Raw genomic sequence first — 18,753 nt, 5'->3', positions numbered from 1 at the left:
GTAGACCAACATTTCCTCATCCAGGTCTTAATGTCCCCTAGGAAGACCTCTGGGAGGGTCTCCTGCCCCATCCAGATTAGGTACCCTCTTTTGGCTCCAAAGAAAACTCTCTACCTCCAACATATGCTAACATTACACAATTTTGTAATAACCTGTTTACCTATCTGTACTGCCAACTACAACATAAGCCAGAAGAACCAAAAAACCATGCTTAGTGCACTGTTATGCTCCCATTAGCCAGCACAGAACTAGTCACATAGTAGACACTCAGTAAATATTTACCAAATGAATGTATCTCATCCAACTCCATTTTCTAGTTGAAGTAATGGTTTAGAGATGATAAGCCCCTTATCCATGACTACATCAAAAATAGTAGTTAAGCTGGGTTAGAACTCGCAACTCCTGCCTGTAAATGTGGGCTCTTCTCGACTTTGCTACTCCTCTTTGTGCTGGAAGGTTAAGAATATCCAGATGTGGTGAGGTTTATTTTTTAGAGGTAGGTAGGTGTGTGTGTGTGTGTGTGTGTGTGTGTGTGTGTGTATTTATGCTCAGCCCTTTTGTATTAAAAAAGAGAGGCACACTCAGGTTCCTGCAAGTAATAGGATTTTTGGGGGGAGTTTCCTTGTTTTCTTTTTAGACACACACGTTAAGGATGATAGAAAGCTCATGTGACAAGAATTGCCATCTAGCCAGGCCCGAAGGAAACCTGACCAGGAACTAGGTTTTCTCCTTGTTCCTGAGCAGCAAAATGTCACCAGTTCCCTGCCATCCTGAGGACTCAGCTCTGCCCTATTGCTTCTGTTCTTGTTGCTGCTATCTACCAGTGACCCGCCTTCTGTGCATGCCTTCCTGATGGCTGCTGCTTAACAGGAAGATGAGCTTGCACATGCCTTCTCTTTGCAAATTTTTATCATCTCTTATTGCTACCCAACTGATTTTCTCTTCTATATTTTCTAATCCTAATTTCTGACCACGCTACTCTGGTTGGCTGCTTTGGCTACATTCTTTTCTGTTTGGGTATGTTTTTTTTTTTTTTTTTTTTTTTATGTCTGGCCACTCCATAGGTTAGCCCAAGGGCTGGCTGCTTTTGCAGACAATTAGCTATGATGTGGGAGGACAAAGGCAGGTCATGTGGAATATAACATGTTTTTTCCATGGAGATTGTAGGGGAGGCATTTTTTTCTTTCCTTGTGATTGAGAGTGAGGCAGATAACATCATTGACCTGTCCAGTACAGCAAAAAACAAAAAACAAAAAAACACCTCAAACCACAGTTTTTGGATAACAGTCCAATGCACTCTCTCATGGCAAGGTATAGTAGTATCTTTAAAAGGCTCAAATGCTTTCATTCCGAGCATGTGTGGGTCCCAATTTTCTTTTTCAGGTTAAGGGGCTGGGGAAAAACCATGCTAGGGGTGGTGTAAAGAAAATGGAAAGTAAAATAACTCAGATTGTAACATTATTTGACTTAGGCAATAACAAGAATTTAAATGGAGCTAGATCTCAAAGTGATTTCTATGAAAACAGACAACTAAGTTTTATTTTTCTTTCTTTTTTAAAAAAGATTTTAATCTAATCTGATAGAGTAGGAGAAGATAACTCAATGTTCTGAAAATAAATTTCCCAGAGGAGGCCATTAAGGCAGCCCTTTTGTTTCCTGTCATACTCTGAATCAGCTACAAGGACAAACTCTATTTGTTTGGGTATGTTAATTTTGCTCAATGGCCTTTCTATAAAATGAGCATCAAATTGATGGGACTGGACCTCAGTAAAGAAGAAGTTCCAATTTTCTCTGGATGGATTGTTCTGGACGTGCAGTGGAAAATTATTATTAACAGCAATTCATGTTTACTATCCAGTGAGCACAAGAGAAAGATGGAGTTTAGAAACACAGCTGTATCTGACTAAGCACTGAGCACCATAGGACAAATTACTAGGGAATGATGAGCTGATCTTTGTCTTCTGTGTGGCTAGTCTACTTGGGCCATATTTGGTATGCTGGACCACAGATTTTCTCTGACTGTGTCTTGGTTCAGTAATTTCAGGGAAGCAAGATAGGTTTTTAATATGATCTAGTCATTTGGGTTGTCTTGTTGCAGGTACCATATGGTGCTGATGTGTTGGATGCCTCCATGTATTGATTTCAATCATTCAACTGGACACATGGTGAGAGGCTGAACAGACATGCTTCCTTCCCTCATGGAGTTTATATTGCAATTGAATCTGGTTCCGAGACCTTCTGATTCTGATTCAGCCTTCTAAGTTCAAGCCAAAGCAGAGGTATTCAATGGCTCTTAATTTTCCTTCTCAGGTTAAGGGGTTGGGAGTAAAGCATGCTGAAATAATGTATGAAGAAGGAAATTAAAAGAAGCAAAATAGGCCAGGCACAGGGGCTCATGCTTGTAATCCCAGCACTTCGGGAGGCTGAGTTGGGAGATCACTTAAGGTCAGGAGTTCAAGACCAACCTGGTCAACATGGTGAAACCCCATCTCTACTAAAAATAAAAATATTAGCCGGATGTAGTGGCACACACCTGTGGTCCCAGCTACTCGGGAGGCTGAGGCAGGAGAATCACTTGAACCCTGTAGGCGGAGGTTGCTGTGAGCCAAGATCACGCCACTGCATTGCAGCCTGGGGACAGAGTGAGACTCTGTCTCAAAAAGAAAAAAAGGAAGCAAAATAACTTCATCTTCCTGGGGCTCAGTCAGAACCCAGCAAGTTCCTGCAGACAGTGGGGTATGGAGAGCTGCTATAATTCACATTTCTCGTAAATGTATAAGACTTTGCCATTTGCATTCTATGTGCTAAGCTCATTCCTGATTCTATTTATCTTCTCTTCCATGGAAATAAACAAAGACCTACTCAAACGAGAGCAGGCAAAAGCTCCTTATTTACAGCTTGTTATAGCAAGGGAGTCAGCCACCATCACTTGTGTTTGGCAGAGACTCAAAGGCAGGTAGAGGGGTGGGAAAGTTTCATAGTAACAAAAAGGGAAGGCTTCAGGTACACCCTAATGGGAGGCTGTTGGCATGGAGAAGTTGGAGGCAGCTAACCAGAAAGAGGGCATCCTATGTGATTGATTCGGGTATAATACTTGGCTTTCTCTAGTTGGCCTTGAGTTGGAAGCAGGGATTAAAATTAGGGAAGCTGGCAGTTATTAATCAAGTCTTGGCCATTTTGGGCCAACGGCTAGAGGAGTTATTGTTTAGCTTCCTGGGCTGTTGGCTAGAGATAATGGGTTGGTTACTACAGATTGTGGGTCAGGAAGTTCTACTTAAAAAATATATACATATGTGTGTGTGTGTGTGTGTGTGTGTGTATGTGTGTGTGTATATATATATGTGTGTGTGTGTACATGTATATATATAAAGAGAAAGACAGAGAGGGTCTCACTCTGTCACCCAGGCTGGAATGCAGTAGCTCAATCACAGCTCACTGCAGCCTAGACTTCCTGGGCTCAAGTGGTCCTCCCACCTCAGCATCCCGAGTAGCTGGAACTATAGGCATGCACCACCATGCACAGCCAATTTTTTTGTATTTTTTATAGAGACGGTGTCTCACTATGTTGTCCAGGCTGGTCTCAAACTCTTGGCTCAAGCGATTTGCCCACCTCAGGCTCCCATAGTGCTGTGATTACGGGCATGAGCCACTGTGTCTGGCCTCAGAGTTCTACTTTGGTAGATGGTCTGGCATCTCACTTATCATTTTACCTAGATTGCTTCATGTATTTTAACTTTCAAATCCTTTATCTTATACATATCTATTCACAGCCATCAATTCTGCAACCTCCATAGTACATTTTCTAAAAATTTTTAACATAAAAAGAATACATGTTCATCAAATTAAGTTTTAAAGATAGAGCTAAACAAAAGGAAAAATAATTTCATAAACTCCCACCAACCACATTTCTGCTGACAATTTGCTCTATGTTCTTTCTATGCATATATGTCAGTATAATCCCATAGCACTTTGTACATTCGTAACTCTTTTATAAATAGTTGTCGGTGTGTGCTTCCTCCCCTCCCCCAATTGGAGATTTGCAGAGATAGAGAGTGTTTTTCATTTAACCCTTACTCTCCAAACCTTACATGGTGTGTTAAACCTGGTAGCATGTTTAATAAGCATTAAGTACAATTGGGAAATAGGGAAATTTCATGTGGTTAAACCCAGTGGATGGATGGATAAATGGATGAATGGATGGATGGATAAATTGTAATACCTTTAACCATTGTCAATTCTATTCCATGTAACTAATGATTTAAACATCAAAGTTTTGAATGAACATGTTGTGGCCTCTTGACAGCAATGGAGAAAATTCTGACTTCTGCTCTTAGCTTAGTTATTTCTCACATTTGTCTATGACTGATAGTTAGCCAATTACTAAATGACAGTGTCAATCCCTTTCATCCATACGTGCATTCAACATTTTTATAAAACTGCAATCTCCCTGTCACGAGTAGATAGATCATTTTCATTTTTCAATTATTTGAGCTTCAGTTTAGGACTTTGGTTAATGGTTTTGCAAGACATTGATTGGAGAGGTCCTTTTCTTTCCTGATTAAAAGCATGTATGATGTCGTCTCTCTAGCTATCTTTTATTTGTATCTAGTAATTGTGAATCTAAATATATGACTATGGTGATCTGTCACATACTATATTATGTGAATTTTTCAGGAAGCAAAATAATTCTAAAAAAATCATTTCAGAAGATTGTCATTAGTCAGACTAAGGATATTGGAAGTAAATCTTATGTAAAATAAATTGTTTTCAATAAAACATTATAATAGAAAATCACTGTTGCCAACTCCTATTCAATATTCCTCCTATTATAGTATCTGTGTATCATATCTAGAGAGGAGTTTCTACATAAATTGTTTCTATGGCCATTGTCCTTGGGGCTTAGTCTTTAAAAAACTACAGTTGGTAGTAGCATAGAGGAGAAGAGTACAAAGTCAGCCGTCCTGAGCTCCCCCTCATTCTAGCTCTGTCTCTTACAGGTTCTGTGATCTCGGATATGTTATCTTCTCTGCTGGAGTCTTACTTACCTGTTCTGTAAAATGGGGATCAAATGTTATCTTGTAGAAGATAGTCATTCATTGTTTCATTCAATGTACACTTACTTATGTGTCCAAGCCCTGTGGTAGGCAGAGCTATTGGGTGATAGCACAACTCCATGCACAATATGTTTCTATTGTTTTTTATGCTCTGGGGATGAGTAGGATGGAGGCAGGCAAGGGGCTTCTTCAAATCTTCTGTTGTAGTGAAATTGGCAACTTCAAGATATAAGCCAGTTCCTGGTAACAACATGCTGTAGTTGCAGGTATGAGTATTGGGGCTCAAATCTTTGGTAATTTGATTTTGGGAAACTCTGAACTGTTCCCTTTCAATTCTCTCCTGGGCAAAATGTAAATAATGGTTTCTGCTTCACTTACTGTCCAGAATTCTCTAGGCGGTTATATCTGTTAGCAGTTTACATTCGTTACCATAATCAAATGAGATCATCAAAAGGCATTATCTCTGCCCATGACCTTTGTAAACTGTAAATATATAATTGGTGATTAAAATTCTTACTTTTTTATTTTTTAACTCAGGTTGGTTTGAGGAAAGCAATGTTTTTCAGTTTTTTGGTTAAACTTTCCCAGAGGAGTTTGAAACTCTTCCCTGCACCTACCCTAGAGTTTATCCACAGCATCGCATGTTTACTGACATCAACTAGGAAGAATTTCAAAAATCCCAAGGTGTCTTGCCCAAAGCAATTGAATTGTACGTAATCTCTGGGGGTGCAGCTGTTTAAAAAACTCCCCAGGTGATCCGAATCTGCGGCCAGGGCAGAGAAACACAGCCTCAAGAAATGATTTTCCAGTTTAACACCTGAAGTTCAGCCAGAAAAACTCCTAAGCATTACAACTGTTCCAGGTGGGCAGGTAGTGGTTTATCCAACCTCCCTCTCACTTTCAGGAAGGTGGAGGCTGCAGCCATTCTGGGTGCTTGGACAGGTGGATAGAGGATCTGCCTCTGCCATTACAAAATGCCATTGCCAGCATTTAATATTTTCAATAATAGTAATAAAATCACTTTTTATAATTGAAGTGCTTCACAGATTCCAGAGTGCTTTCAAATGCATCGACTCATTGAAATAATTTACTTTGCCCCCACCAATAAAAAGAAACAAGTGCTTTTTTATAGGAATTTTAGAAAGTATAGAAAAGCTGAAAGAAGACATCAAAAAATCTTCCAAATCCCATTACTTAAAGACAATCATATTTTGTAAATTTTCTTCTAGTTTTTTAAACAAATTAGTTAAAATTTTTGTCATAAAATTATGCATGTTTATTGTAAAAAAAGTTAAATACCGAATTTGTAAAGCAAAAAATGAAAGTCCCTATCCTCCCTCCAACCCCTCACCTATCCTAACTCCTACCCCCACCTTATTAAAGTACACTCTTCAGAGTCAGACGTTGTTAATGGTCTTTGTTTTTCCAATTTAGATGATTTTTTATTTTTCATTTTTTAAAAAGTTTCCATAGGTTATTGAGGAACAGATGGTGTTTGGCTATGTGAGTAAGTTCTTTAGTGGTGATTTGTGAGATTTTGGTGCACCCATCACCCGAGCAGTATATGCTGCACCCTATTTGTAGTCTTTTATCCCTCACCCCCTTTCTACCCTTTCCCCCTGAGTCTTCAAAGTCCATTGTGTCTTTCTTATGCCTTTGCATCCTCATAGCTTAGCTCCCACTTATGAGTGAGAACATACAATGTTGGTTTTCTATCCCCGAGTTACTTGACTTAGAATAATAGTCTCCAGTCTCATCCAGGTCACCGTGAATGCCGTTAATTCATTCCTTTTTGTGGCTAAGTAGTAGTCCATCATATATACATACCACAGTTTCTTTATCTGCTCATTGATTGATGGGCATTTGGGTTGGTGCTATGGTTTTGCAATTGCGAATTGTGCTGCTATAAACATGCGTGTGCAAATATCTTTTTCGTATAATGACTTCTTTTCCTCTGATAGATACCCAGTAGTGGGACTGCTGGATCAAATGGTAGTTCTACTTTTAGTTCTTTAAGGAATCTCCACAGTGTTTTCCATAGTGGCTATACTAGTTTACATTCCCACCAGCCATGTAGAAGTGTTCCCTGACCACCACATCCATGCCAACATCTACTATTTTTTGATTTTTAGATTATGGCCATTCTTGCAGGAGTAAAGTGGTATCACATTGTGGTTTTGATTTGCATTTCCCTGATCATTAGTGATGTTGGGCATTTTTTTATATGTTTGTTGGCCATTTGTATATCTTCTTTTGGGAATTGTCTATTCATGTCCTTAGCCCACTTTTTGATGGGATCATTTTTTTTTTCTTGCTAATTTGTTTGAGCTCCTTGTAGATTCTGGATATTAGTCCTTTGTCAGACATATAGATTGTGAAGGTTTTTTCCCACTCTGTGGGTTGTCTCTTTGCTGACTGTTCTTTTTGCCATGAGAAAGCTCCTTAGTTTAATTAAGTCCCAGCAATTTATCTTTGGTTTTATTGCATTTGCTTTTAGGTTCTTGGTTATGAAATCCTTGCCTAAGCCAATGTCTAGAAGGGTTTTGCCAATGATATCTTCTAGAATTTTTGTAGTTTCAGGTCTTAGATTAAGTCCTTAATCCATCTTGAGTTGATTTTTGTATAAGGTGAGAGATGAGGATCCAGTTTCATTCTCCTGTATGTGGCTAGCCAATTATCCCAGCACCATTTGTTGAAAAGGATGTCCTTTCCCCACTTTATGTTTTTGTTTGCTTTGTCAAAGATCAATTGGCTGTAAGTATTTGGGTTTATTTCTGAGTTCTCTTTTCTGTTCCATTGGTCTATGTGCCTGTTTTTATACCAGTACCATGCTGTTTTGGTGACTATGGCCTTATAGTATAGTTTGAAATCAGGTAATGTGATGCCTCCAGATTTGTTCTTTTTGCTTAGTATTGCTTTGGATATGTGGGCTCTTTTTTGGTTCCATATGAATTTTAGAATTGTTTTCTCTAATTCTGTAAAGAATGATGGTGGTATTTTGATGGGAATTGTGTTGAATTTGTAGATTGCTTTTAGCAGTATGGTCATTTTCACAATATTGATTCTACCTATCCATGAGCTCCTCCTCAACATAGTACTGGAAGTCCTAGCCTGAGCAATCAGACAAGAGAATGAAATAAAGGGCATCCAAATTGGTAAAGAAGAAGTCAAACTGTCGCTGTTTGCTGATGATATGATTGTTTACCTAGAAAACCCTAAAGACTTCTCCAGAAAGCTCCTATAACTGATAAAAGAATTCGGGAAAGTTTTCTGGATACAAAATTAATATACACAAATCAGTAGCTCTTCTATACACCAACAGCGACCAAACTGAGAATCAAATCAATAATGCAACCCCTTTTACGATAGCTGCAAAAAAAAAGATACTTAGGAATATACCTAACCAAGGAGGTGAAAGACCTTTACAAGGAAAAGCTACAAAACACAGCTGAAAAAAATCACACACAACACATACTAATGGTCTTTACATACAAACACTTTCTGGCCTTTCCTTTCTCTGTGCATAAGTTTAAAAAGCTTTGTTTTTCGTGGTTGTATTCTTAAAGTACATGCAACTTTTATTCAGTTTTACCTCAGTGCAAATTATATCATAAGCTCTCTTAAGTATGACTTTTAATGGCTGCTTAATATCCTATTGAATATATGTATTATAATTTGCTTAATTATGTACTGTTGAATAATTAGTTTTTTTCTAGCTTTTTACTATTATAAAACCTGCAGTAACTGTCTCGCACATACAGCCTTTTCTGTTCTATTTAGGCAAATTCTTTCTTTCTTTTTTTTTTTTTTGAATAGAGAAAGGGTTCTCACTATGTTGTCCAAGTTGGTCTTGAACTCTTGGCCTCAGATGATTCTCCCACCTTGGCCTCCCAAAGTGCTGGAATTACAGGAGTGAGCCACCGTGCCTGGCCTCTTTCCACAATTTCTCTAGATATAGCCACACTCCGGGAGAGCATTCCTGGGTTGCGTTAATGATTCTTTCCATGACCCTGGGAAGTTGGCTATGCAGGAAGTTGGCTAACACAGAGGAAGGAGCATGGGTTTTGAGGGTCAGACAAACTTATATTCAAATCCTAGCTTTGGCCGAGTGTGATGGCTCACACCTGTAATCCCAGCACTTGGGAAGGCTGAGACAGGTGGATCACTTGAGGTCAAGAGTTCAAGACCAGCTTGGCCAACATGTGAAACCCTATCTCTACCAAAAATACAAAAATTATCTGGGTGTGGTGGTTGCACACCTGAAATCCCAGCTACCTGGGAGGCTGAGGCATGAGAATCGCTTGAACCTGGGAGGCGAAGGTTGCAGTGAGCTGAAATCACACCACTGCACTCCAGCCTGGGTGACAGAGCAAGACTCTGTCTCAAAAAAGAAAAAAAAAATCCTAGCTTTGCCATTGATTAGCTGTGTGACTTTGGAAAATAACTTAACCTCTCTGACTCTCATATTGTGCATTTGTGATACAGAGATAATAATGCCTACTTAATGGTGCTACTATATTATGAAGATTATTTTGTAAAGCACTTATGGAGATAACTACCCTGAATTAACACAGAGTAAAAGATATTTCCTGTACTTCCTTGAAAACAACAATGTTGTGGGGACCTTTAAAAAAATTGAAGTGTGGCTTATATACTGTAAGGTGCACATGTTTTAAACACATAACTTGACGATTTTTAAGCATATGTCTAAACCCAAGTAACTACAATTCAGATCAAGAAACAGAACATTTTCATCACCCAGAAGATTCCCTCATGCCTCCCACTTCCCCATCAGTAACCATTTTCCTTCTCAGAGGTAAGTGCTGATGTCTACCAAAATGGATTAGTTTTTTGTCTTAAGCTTTATTATTTTTTCTTTTATTTCTTTAAATAAAGTCTCTTATAAATGTATTTCCCCAACAATTTTGTCATTAGGATAGCATTGGCTTTCACCTAGATAACAAGATTTTTCAGCACAAATATAAAGTTTTCTGTAAGTAGCATCCAGTAGTTAGTCCTACGCTGAATCCAAAACCTCTTATTTTGCATGTCATTCTTTCCCAGTCTTCAGTTGCACAGCGGAAGAGGAAAAGGGTGGAAGAGCAGAGGAAGAGAGGGTGCTATTTTATCAGGGACAATGAGAATTCAACATGGCTGGGGAGGCCTCAGGAAACTTACAATCATGGCAGAAGGAGAAGGGGAAGAAAGGCACCTTCTTCACAAGGCTGCAGGAGGGAGAATTATCTTAACCTTTATTTAAAGGAATCAAACAGTATACACTTTTGTGTTTCTGGTATCTTTTGCTCAATAATTATGTCTGTAAGATTTATTCATGCTGTTGTGAGTTTTAATAGTGTTTGTCCTTTTATATTGTGTCATATTTCAAGCTCTGAACATCCCAACATTTGTTTATCTTTCTGCTATTGATGGACATTTGAGCTGTTTCCAGTTTGGATCTATTATGAACACTTTGGCACATATCTCTAGTGGACACAGAACACTCATTTTTTTGGTATATATACCTAGGAGTAAAATTGCTGGGTCATGGGATAGGTGAATATTTAGCTTTGGTAGATATTTCCATTATCGCCTACGAAGACAGATTTTGAAAAGCTAAAGTTGGTCAGGCACGGTGGCTCATGCCTGTAATCCCAGCATTTTGGGAGGCCAAGGCGGGTGGATTACCTGAGGTCAGGAGTTCAAGAGCAGCCTGCCCTAGTTGGTGAAACCCTGTCTCTACTAAAAATATTTTTAAAAATTATCCAGGCATGGTGGTGGGCACCTGTAATCCCAGATATTCGGAAGGCTGAGGTAGGAGAATCGTTTGAACCCGGGAGATGGAGGTTGCAGTTGTGAGCCGAGATCTCGCCACTTGCACTCCAGCCTGGGCGACACAGCGAGACTGTCTCAAAAAAAAAAAAAAAGTCACTTAATTATTTATTCGATAAATGGTAAATGCTACTATGCATCACGTACAGTCCTAAGTCCTGAGTTGGAGAAGTTCCAGGGTTAGTCAATTGAGAGAATCAAAGACATTAGACCACTTTTTCTTTTTACCCTCTTTAGAGTGTTATAGGGCACTGAACTTCATCTCCTCATTCCTACCCTCATGGTCTTAAGATGGTCTCTGCAGTTTCTCGTATTATATTAATATCATTACAAGATCTCATCCACATACAAAAAGCAGGTGAGGAGAAGGGGAACGGTTCTCCTTGTGTGTGCATTTTATTTTATTTTTTAATCAAAAAGAAAACTTTCTCGTAACTCTCCAGCAAGCTTTCCCTCTGGCCCCATTGGCCAGGTTAGGTGATATGCTCATGCCATTGCAGCAAAGTCTGGATGAAGAGTTTCCAATGACTGGGTGTGGTGGCTCATGCCTGTGATAGCAGCACTTTGGGAGGCTGAGGGAGGAGGATTGCTTGAGCCTAGGAGGTCGAGGTTGCAGTGAGCTGAGATAGTGCCACTGCACTCCAGCCTGGGGCAACGAAGCAAGACCCTGTTTCAAAAATTTAAAAAAGTTTCCAGCATTTTCCTTCTTTTTGAGTTTCCAGCATTTTCAACTTCTTTAATGAGAAGCATGTTCAGCCAGCAAAGAAGAAGAAGAAAAATGGTCATAGACAAGCAACCAACAGTATCTGCCATAGCTATTTTATAGCTGTTTAAACTTGGGTAAGTAACTTACTCACTTTCTGGCTTTTCCATCAGAAAAATGGGAACAATAACAATTGCTTTAAAGATTAGGATCAGTATTAAGTGAAAAAAAAAAAACATGTGATGTGATAGGTATCAGATAAATACTAATACCCTCCCTTTATACTAGTCTTACTCCTCTGGTGCTCAACATTTGTGATTTCATCAATTGTCCAAATAAAATACCAGCTGAGAAAACTGAAGAGAAGAAACTAAGAGAATGTATTTAATGTTGTGATATGTGTATGTAATTTATAAATTATATGGCTGGAGAAATTGCAGTTTATTATTTTAGGATGCAAAATACACTGTGGAAATCTGAATCAGTTACAGGGAGATGTATTGCAGTTAAATGAATTGTTTTGCTTCACAAATACATGAAAAAATATAGTCGTGTGAAGGATATTGGGTACCAAATGGACTTTATTTTTAACTGTTTGTTTTAATAGCTCATGAAAATACGGCGGTGCTTTTATGGCTGCAATGAATTTTAGGAATAGGAGACTTCACTGAAGCTTTCTAGCACTTAATCTTTTTAGTGGAGACCTAAGAGACTTAGCATGCTGGTGTCTCTCCATGCATCCTGGTGGCCAGTTCCTCCTCTGCTCTTATTCATGCTTTTCTAAAAACTGGAGGCTGTGAGGATGGATGGAAGGGGTGATAATTTCAAGAGCTGGTGCCTAGGAAAGTCGTATCATCCCTCATGAGCTTCATTTGCTTTTCTTAAGTTGATTCTCTTTTTTTTTTTTTTTTTTTTTTTTGAGACAGAGTCTGTCTCTTGTCACCCAGGCTGGAGTGCAGTGGTGCAATTGTGGCTTACTCAGCCTCGACCTCTTGGGCTCAAGAGATCCTGCTGCTTCAGCCTCCTATGTAGCTGGGACTACAGGCCTATGCCATGTTACCTGACTATTTTATTTCTTTTTTGTAGAGACAGCGTCTTGCTATGTTGCTCATGCTAGTCTCAAACTCCTGGCCTCAAGAGATCCTCCTGCCTCAGCCTCCCAAAGGGGTTACAGGTGTGAGCCACCGCACCTGGCCAATTCTCATTTCTTAAATACAAGCCTTTTCCTCTTCCTGTGTAGGTTATATGATGGCTTCTTCGGAATTGACTTTAAAAGCGGGAAGATTTGGGAGGCCAAGGCAGGAGGATCACTTGAGCCCAGGAGTTAGAAGTCGTAGTAAGATATGATTGTACCACTGCACTTCAGCCTGGGTGACAGGGTGATACCCTGTAAAAAAAAAAAAAAAAAAAAAAAAAAAAAAGATAAAAAAGACAGGAAGACTTTGTGGATATATAAGATTCTTTTATTTTAATATTAGAAATTCAGCTTAACTTCTTATCCATAAAAAGGGAATTGATGGCCAGGCATGGTGGCTCACGCCTGTAATCCCAGCACTTTGGGAGCCTGAGGTGGGTGGATCATGAGATCAGGAGTTCAAGACCAGCCTGGCCAAGATGGTGAAACCCCATCTCTACTAAAAATACAAAAATTAGCTGGGCATGGTGGCAGGTGCCTATAATCCCAGCTACTCAAGAGGCTAAGGCAGAGAATTGCTTGAACCTGGGAGGCGGAGTTTGCAGTGAGCCGAGATGGCACCACTGCACTCCAGCCTGGGCGACAGAGCAAGACTCCATCTCAAAAAAAAAAAAAAAAAAGGAATTGGTTAGCTCACACAACTGAAAATCTAGGTCATCTTTGACTTCAGACGTGGCTAGATCCAGGAGCTCAAAAGTGTCAAAGAATTGGTTTGCCTGTTTCCTGTCTTGCCTGCTTTCCTCTATAGTGGCTTCATTCTCAGACAAGCCAGTCTCTAGAGGTAACAAAATACCTGCCAGTAGTTTGTCTTCTCGGCAAACTCAGAAAAAAAAATACCTTCTTTCTCCAATAGTTCCACAAAAAGGTATCTACTCTGGAGGGCAAGGCTAAGGACAGGGCTGATTCTGAGCCAGAGGGCACCAGTACAGGTAGAGCAGCAGTTTCTAGTTGGCATCAAATTGGGCAGTGCTTATGCTTTATCTCTTGTTAACAATTTTGAAGTAAGAAGTGGCAAATGACTTATCCTTTTGGGCTTTTGGTAACTTTCATTTCATTTCATTCACCTTCATCTTCATTTTTCCCTTACCTCTTTCTTTTGCCCTTCTAAAATCTCAGTAAGTGGGTGGGTGAGATTTGATCCTAATTGGGGTAAAATGAGGGTGATATAGTCATAGTGGTGGTGATTGTGCCTTTGGAAAGTGGGGCCTGGTTATACCAGTCCTAGTTTTCCACCACAAATTCCCTTGTCCCCTTTAGTTGTCTGAAAGAGCATGGACAATAGAGCTAGAGCTCCTGGTCTTAAAATGAGGCATTTCAGCTCTGCCCTTATGAGCTGTGTGACTTTGAGCTATTGCTTAACCTCTCTGTGTCTCTGTTTTTTTACCCGTAAAATGAAGATAGCAACAGGGAATTGTTGAGAGGATTAAACAAATTAATATATATAAAATACTTATGTGATAGACTGGATTTTTTATTACCTATATATAATCAGCTGTGGGAAGAATGTACCTCCCCATCCCATTTGAAGTTAGACTTAGTCTTTCTTTGAAAGGCAGTATCTCACTCTGTCACCCAGGCTGGGGTGCAGTGGCACAATCATAGCTCACTGCAGCCTCAACCATCTGGGATCAAGAGATCCTCCCATCTCAGTCCCCTTGAGTAGCTGAGTCTACAGGTGCATTGCCACCACACCAGGCTAATTTTTCAATTTTTTGTAGTGATGGGGTCCCACTGTATTGCCCAGGCTGGTCTTCAACTCCTGGCCTCAAGCAATCCACCTGCCTTAGCCTCCCAAATTGCTGGGATTACAGGTGTGAGTCACTGTGCCTGGCCTTAGAAATTTCTTAAAGGAAGATTTACAAATGGCCAATAAGCACATGAAGATACTCAACCTCAGTAGCCATTAGAGAAATGCAAACCAAAATCACAGTGAGATACCACATCATACTTACTAGTATAGTTATAATAAAAAAGCCAGCCAGATAGGCCGGGCGCTGTGGCTCATACCTGTAATCCCAGCACTTTGGGAGGCTGAGGCAGGCAGATCATTTGAGGTCAGGAGTTTGAGACCAGCCTGACTGACATGGTGAAACCCCATCTCTACTAAAATACAAAAATTAGCCAGGCGTGGTGGCAGGCATCTGTAATTCCAGCTACTCGGGAGGTTGAGTCAAGAGAATCGCTTGAACCCAGGAGGCAGAGGTTGCAGTGAGCTGAGATCATGCCACTGCACTACAGCCTGGGTGACAGAGTAAGACTCTGTCTCAAAAAAAAAAAAAAAAAAGCCAGATAATAACAAGTATTGATCAGTATGTGAAAAAATTAGAACCCTTGGTGCAATGGCTCACACCTATAATCCCTGCACTTTGGGAGACTGAGGTAGGAGGACTGCTTGAACTCAGGAGTTTGAGACCAGCCTAGGCAACATAGTAAGACTCCCATCTTTATATTTAAAAAAAAGAATGAATAATTTAAAAAAACCAGAACGCTTATACACTGTTGAGAGGATATAAAATGGTGCAGCTGCTCTGAAAAACTGTTCAACAGTTACTATAAAAACTCTCTGGAAAACTGTGTGGCAGTTACTCTGAAAGTTAAATATAGGTTTACCAAATGACCCATCAATTTCACTCCTAGATATAGACCCAAGACAATTGAAATGATATAAATTGGTATAATATTTCTGGGATGTAATCCTATTTGACCCATAAATTCTACCTCTGGTAATATATTTTAAGGAAGTATATATTTTCTTTTTTTTTTCCCAGGCTATTCTCAAACTCCTGGGCTCAAGTGATCCTCCCACCTCATCCTCCCAAGTCGTTGGAAGTAAAAGCAGGCACCACTGCACACAGCTCTAATAAAATATATTCAGACAAGAATGCAAAATATATGTATAAGATGTTCATTGACGTATTGTGTAATAAATTTGGAAATAACCTCAAAGATCTATCGATAAGAGATAAGTTATGACACAGTTTCTATTAGGCAGTGGAATACCTAGCACTTATTTAAAAGGATTTCGTTGATAGCTGGGTGTAGTGGCTCACACCTGAAATACCAGCACTTTGGGAGGCCAAGGCAGGTGAATCTCCTGAGCTCAGAAGTTTGAGACCAGCCTGAGCAACATGGCAAAACCCGGTGTCTACCTAAAATACAAAAAATGAGCCGGGCGTGATGGCACACACCTGTGGTCCCAGCTACTTGGGAAGCTGAAGTGGGAGGATCTCTTGAGCCTGGAAAGTGGAGGTTGCAAGGAGCTGAGATCACTTCACTGCACTCCAACCTGGGTTACAGAGTGAGACCCTGTCTCAAAAAAAAAAAAAAAAAAGAAGAAGAAGAAGAAGAAGAAGAAGATAAGGCCAGGAGCAGTGGCTCATACCTGTAATCCCAGCACTTCGGGAGGCTGAGATGGGCAGATCACTGGAGGGTAGGAGTTCGAGACCAGCCTGGCCAATATGGTGAAAACCCATCTCTACTAAAAATACAAAAATTAGCTGGGCATGGTGACTGGTGCCTGTAATCCCAGATACTTAGGAGGCTGAGGTAGGAGGATCACTTGAACCCGGGAGGCAGAGGTTAGAGTGAGCCAAGATCATGCTACTGCACTCCAGCCTGGGCAACAGAGTGAGACTATGTCTCCAAAAAAAAAAAAAAAAAAGAGGATTTTGTGTTACTGGGCTGATGATCCTTTTACCCTGTAATTTTTATCTTGTTTGGAGATGGAATGAACAGACTAGGACAAACATCTGCTTTTCTTATTCACTCACCTCTGGGCCCAGTTCCTAGAAGATACCGCATATTTGAAGCAACAAAGGAGAATGTGCAATGTTTGCAAATTCCTTTTCTACAGTTCCTGGTTGTTGAAGGCTATGTTGAGTTGCTTTCTATGTTTCTATTTGACAGTTGGGGGTGAAAGATGCCCTTCAGTGTCCCAAATGAGAGAAGAGAATTTTAATTGGGAGTGGCCAAGGTTCACAATTTCAGCCTGGAGGAAAGTAAATTAAAGAGGTAAGGGCAGCTCCCACCTTGGAAAGACAATCTCCGCAGGCCTGCAGAAACAGACCTGCAGAATACCAGAGGCCCCTTGTCTACTCCCAGATCACTGAGAGAGTTTCCCTAACTTGAGGCTCAGCAACATTTGGTATCCTACATTTAGGCAGAGGGTTGCAAACAGTAGGGGCAAATGCTTGAACTCTGCTTAGCACTGAGTGGTCTTTGCTGCTTTTGGTCCTGAAATTTCTACCATGTTCCAATGAGTCTAAGTACAATCTAGTCTTGGGGTCAGGTGGGGTAGCCAGGCTAAATTTTAGGATTTTTGTTGTTGTTGTTGTTTGTTTGTTTTGAGACAGTTTAGCTCTTGTTGCCCAGGCTGGAGTGCAGTGGCGCGATCTTGGCTCACTGCAACCTCCGCCTCCCAGGTTCAGACGATTGTCTTGCCTTGGCCTTCCAAAGTGCTGGGATTACAGGTGTGAGCCACCATGCCCGGCCTTTAATAGTCCTTAAATTATCTATTTATTGAAAGGAAAGATGTCCATGATGTTAAGTAGAAAAGGAAAGCTGACTACGTTAGGGCATAGATATGTTCATATGCTGGACCATGTTCACATGTGTATCAAAACATCACATTGTACATCTGAAATATATGCAATTTTAAAAGCTGAAAAAGAGTATATATTGTGATTTCTATCTTTTATATTAAAAGCATACAAGTTGTTTGTATAGAGAAAACATTCTGATGGACATATATCCAGCATGGTAACAGTGGCTATCACTGGGTGTGTTTTGGAGGCGATCCTTTTTTTCTTTTGTATTATTCACTAGCATTTTATTTCTATTTTGCAATGAGCATGTATTTTATAAACAGTAGAAATAAAACTATTTTTTAAAAGATGCCAATGTGAGAGGGTCAGGTAGATATTATTGGCCTCAATAGGTAGACTTTGGAGCCTGACAGATCAACAGTGACATGCAGCAAAGCACATAACACAGGGTGGTTCCTGATTGCAGGGCAGAGGGCGCTACTTTCTGCCTGACTTTTATCTCTCACCAGACATTTGTGGTCATGTCTCCTCCTGCATTATATGGAAGTTAAAGGAATGTCAGAACCTGGTCTGCTAAATGGAGGATTGCTATGGGCTGAATTGTATCCTGCCCTTTCAAATTCATATGGTGAAGTCCTAACCTACAGTACTTCAGAATGTGGCCCTATTTGGAGATAGGGGCTTTATAGAGGTGCTTAAGTTAAGATGAAGTTATGAGGGTAGCCCCTAATCCAATCTGACTGGTGTCCTCTAAGGGAAATTTGGATACACAAAGAGATGCCAGGGATTAACCTACCCAGAGGAAAGGTCACGTGAGGACACAGCAAGAAGGTGGCTGTCTGCAAGCCAAGGAGAGAGGCCTCAGAAGAAGCCAAACCTGCTGATACCTTGGACTTCCCGGCCTCCAGATTTGTGAGAAATAAACTACTGTTGTTTTAAGTCACCCAGTCTATGATATTTTGTTATAACAGCCCTAGCAAAATAATACAAGGATATTCATCATTCTATGTTTTTGTGCTTTGAAATGCATAAATATTTCAGCCTCAATATTTTCACAGATGCTGTCTTTTTTATCTTCATTCAGAGTAGCTTTCTTCAACAAATATTTCATAAGAACAACTTCATAATATAAATTGTCTCTATTTATGATTCCACATAATTATGGGCTTCCACAATTTCATTTTATTCCAGTACAGAACATAAATTTATCTAATTAAAAATAGGTGCTTCAGCAAATGACTTACCCTGCAAGTTGAAATATTCTAAAATGCAATTACAGAATTTCAACATTAATATTGTATACTATTTGAGGGCTTATTGTTTAATTTGTTCAGTACTCACTGTGCTTATGAAAGGATAAATTTCAAGTTTCTCTGCTTGCAAATGATTTTTCCAATAACCGCATTTTGGTATTTCATTTGACAAATA

The 18,753-nt window shown here is 39.9% G+C and overlaps 1 long non-coding RNA gene across 1 annotated transcript in view; it reads left to right on the top strand.

Moving 5' to 3' along the window:
• LOC112439577 (uncharacterized) overlaps positions 1-18,533 on the top strand; it is a 43,998-nt gene extending 25,465 nt beyond the window's left edge. The window contains exons 2-4 of the long non-coding RNA XR_010111937.1: positions 2,099-11,723; positions 16,688-16,792; positions 18,081-18,533. This is a non-coding gene — a long non-coding RNA (uncharacterized LOC112439577). The remainder of the gene's footprint in view (positions 1-2,098; positions 11,724-16,687; positions 16,793-18,080) is intronic.
• The last annotated feature ends 220 nt before the right edge of the window (positions 18,534-18,753 follow it).

This window comes from Pan paniscus, chromosome 3, assembly GCF_029289425.2.
Source record: "Pan paniscus chromosome 3, NHGRI_mPanPan1-v2.0_pri, whole genome shotgun sequence".
NCBI lineage: Eukaryota > Metazoa > Chordata > Mammalia > Primates > Hominidae > Pan > Pan paniscus.
This window is presented reverse-complemented; position numbering and strand designations above follow the sequence as displayed.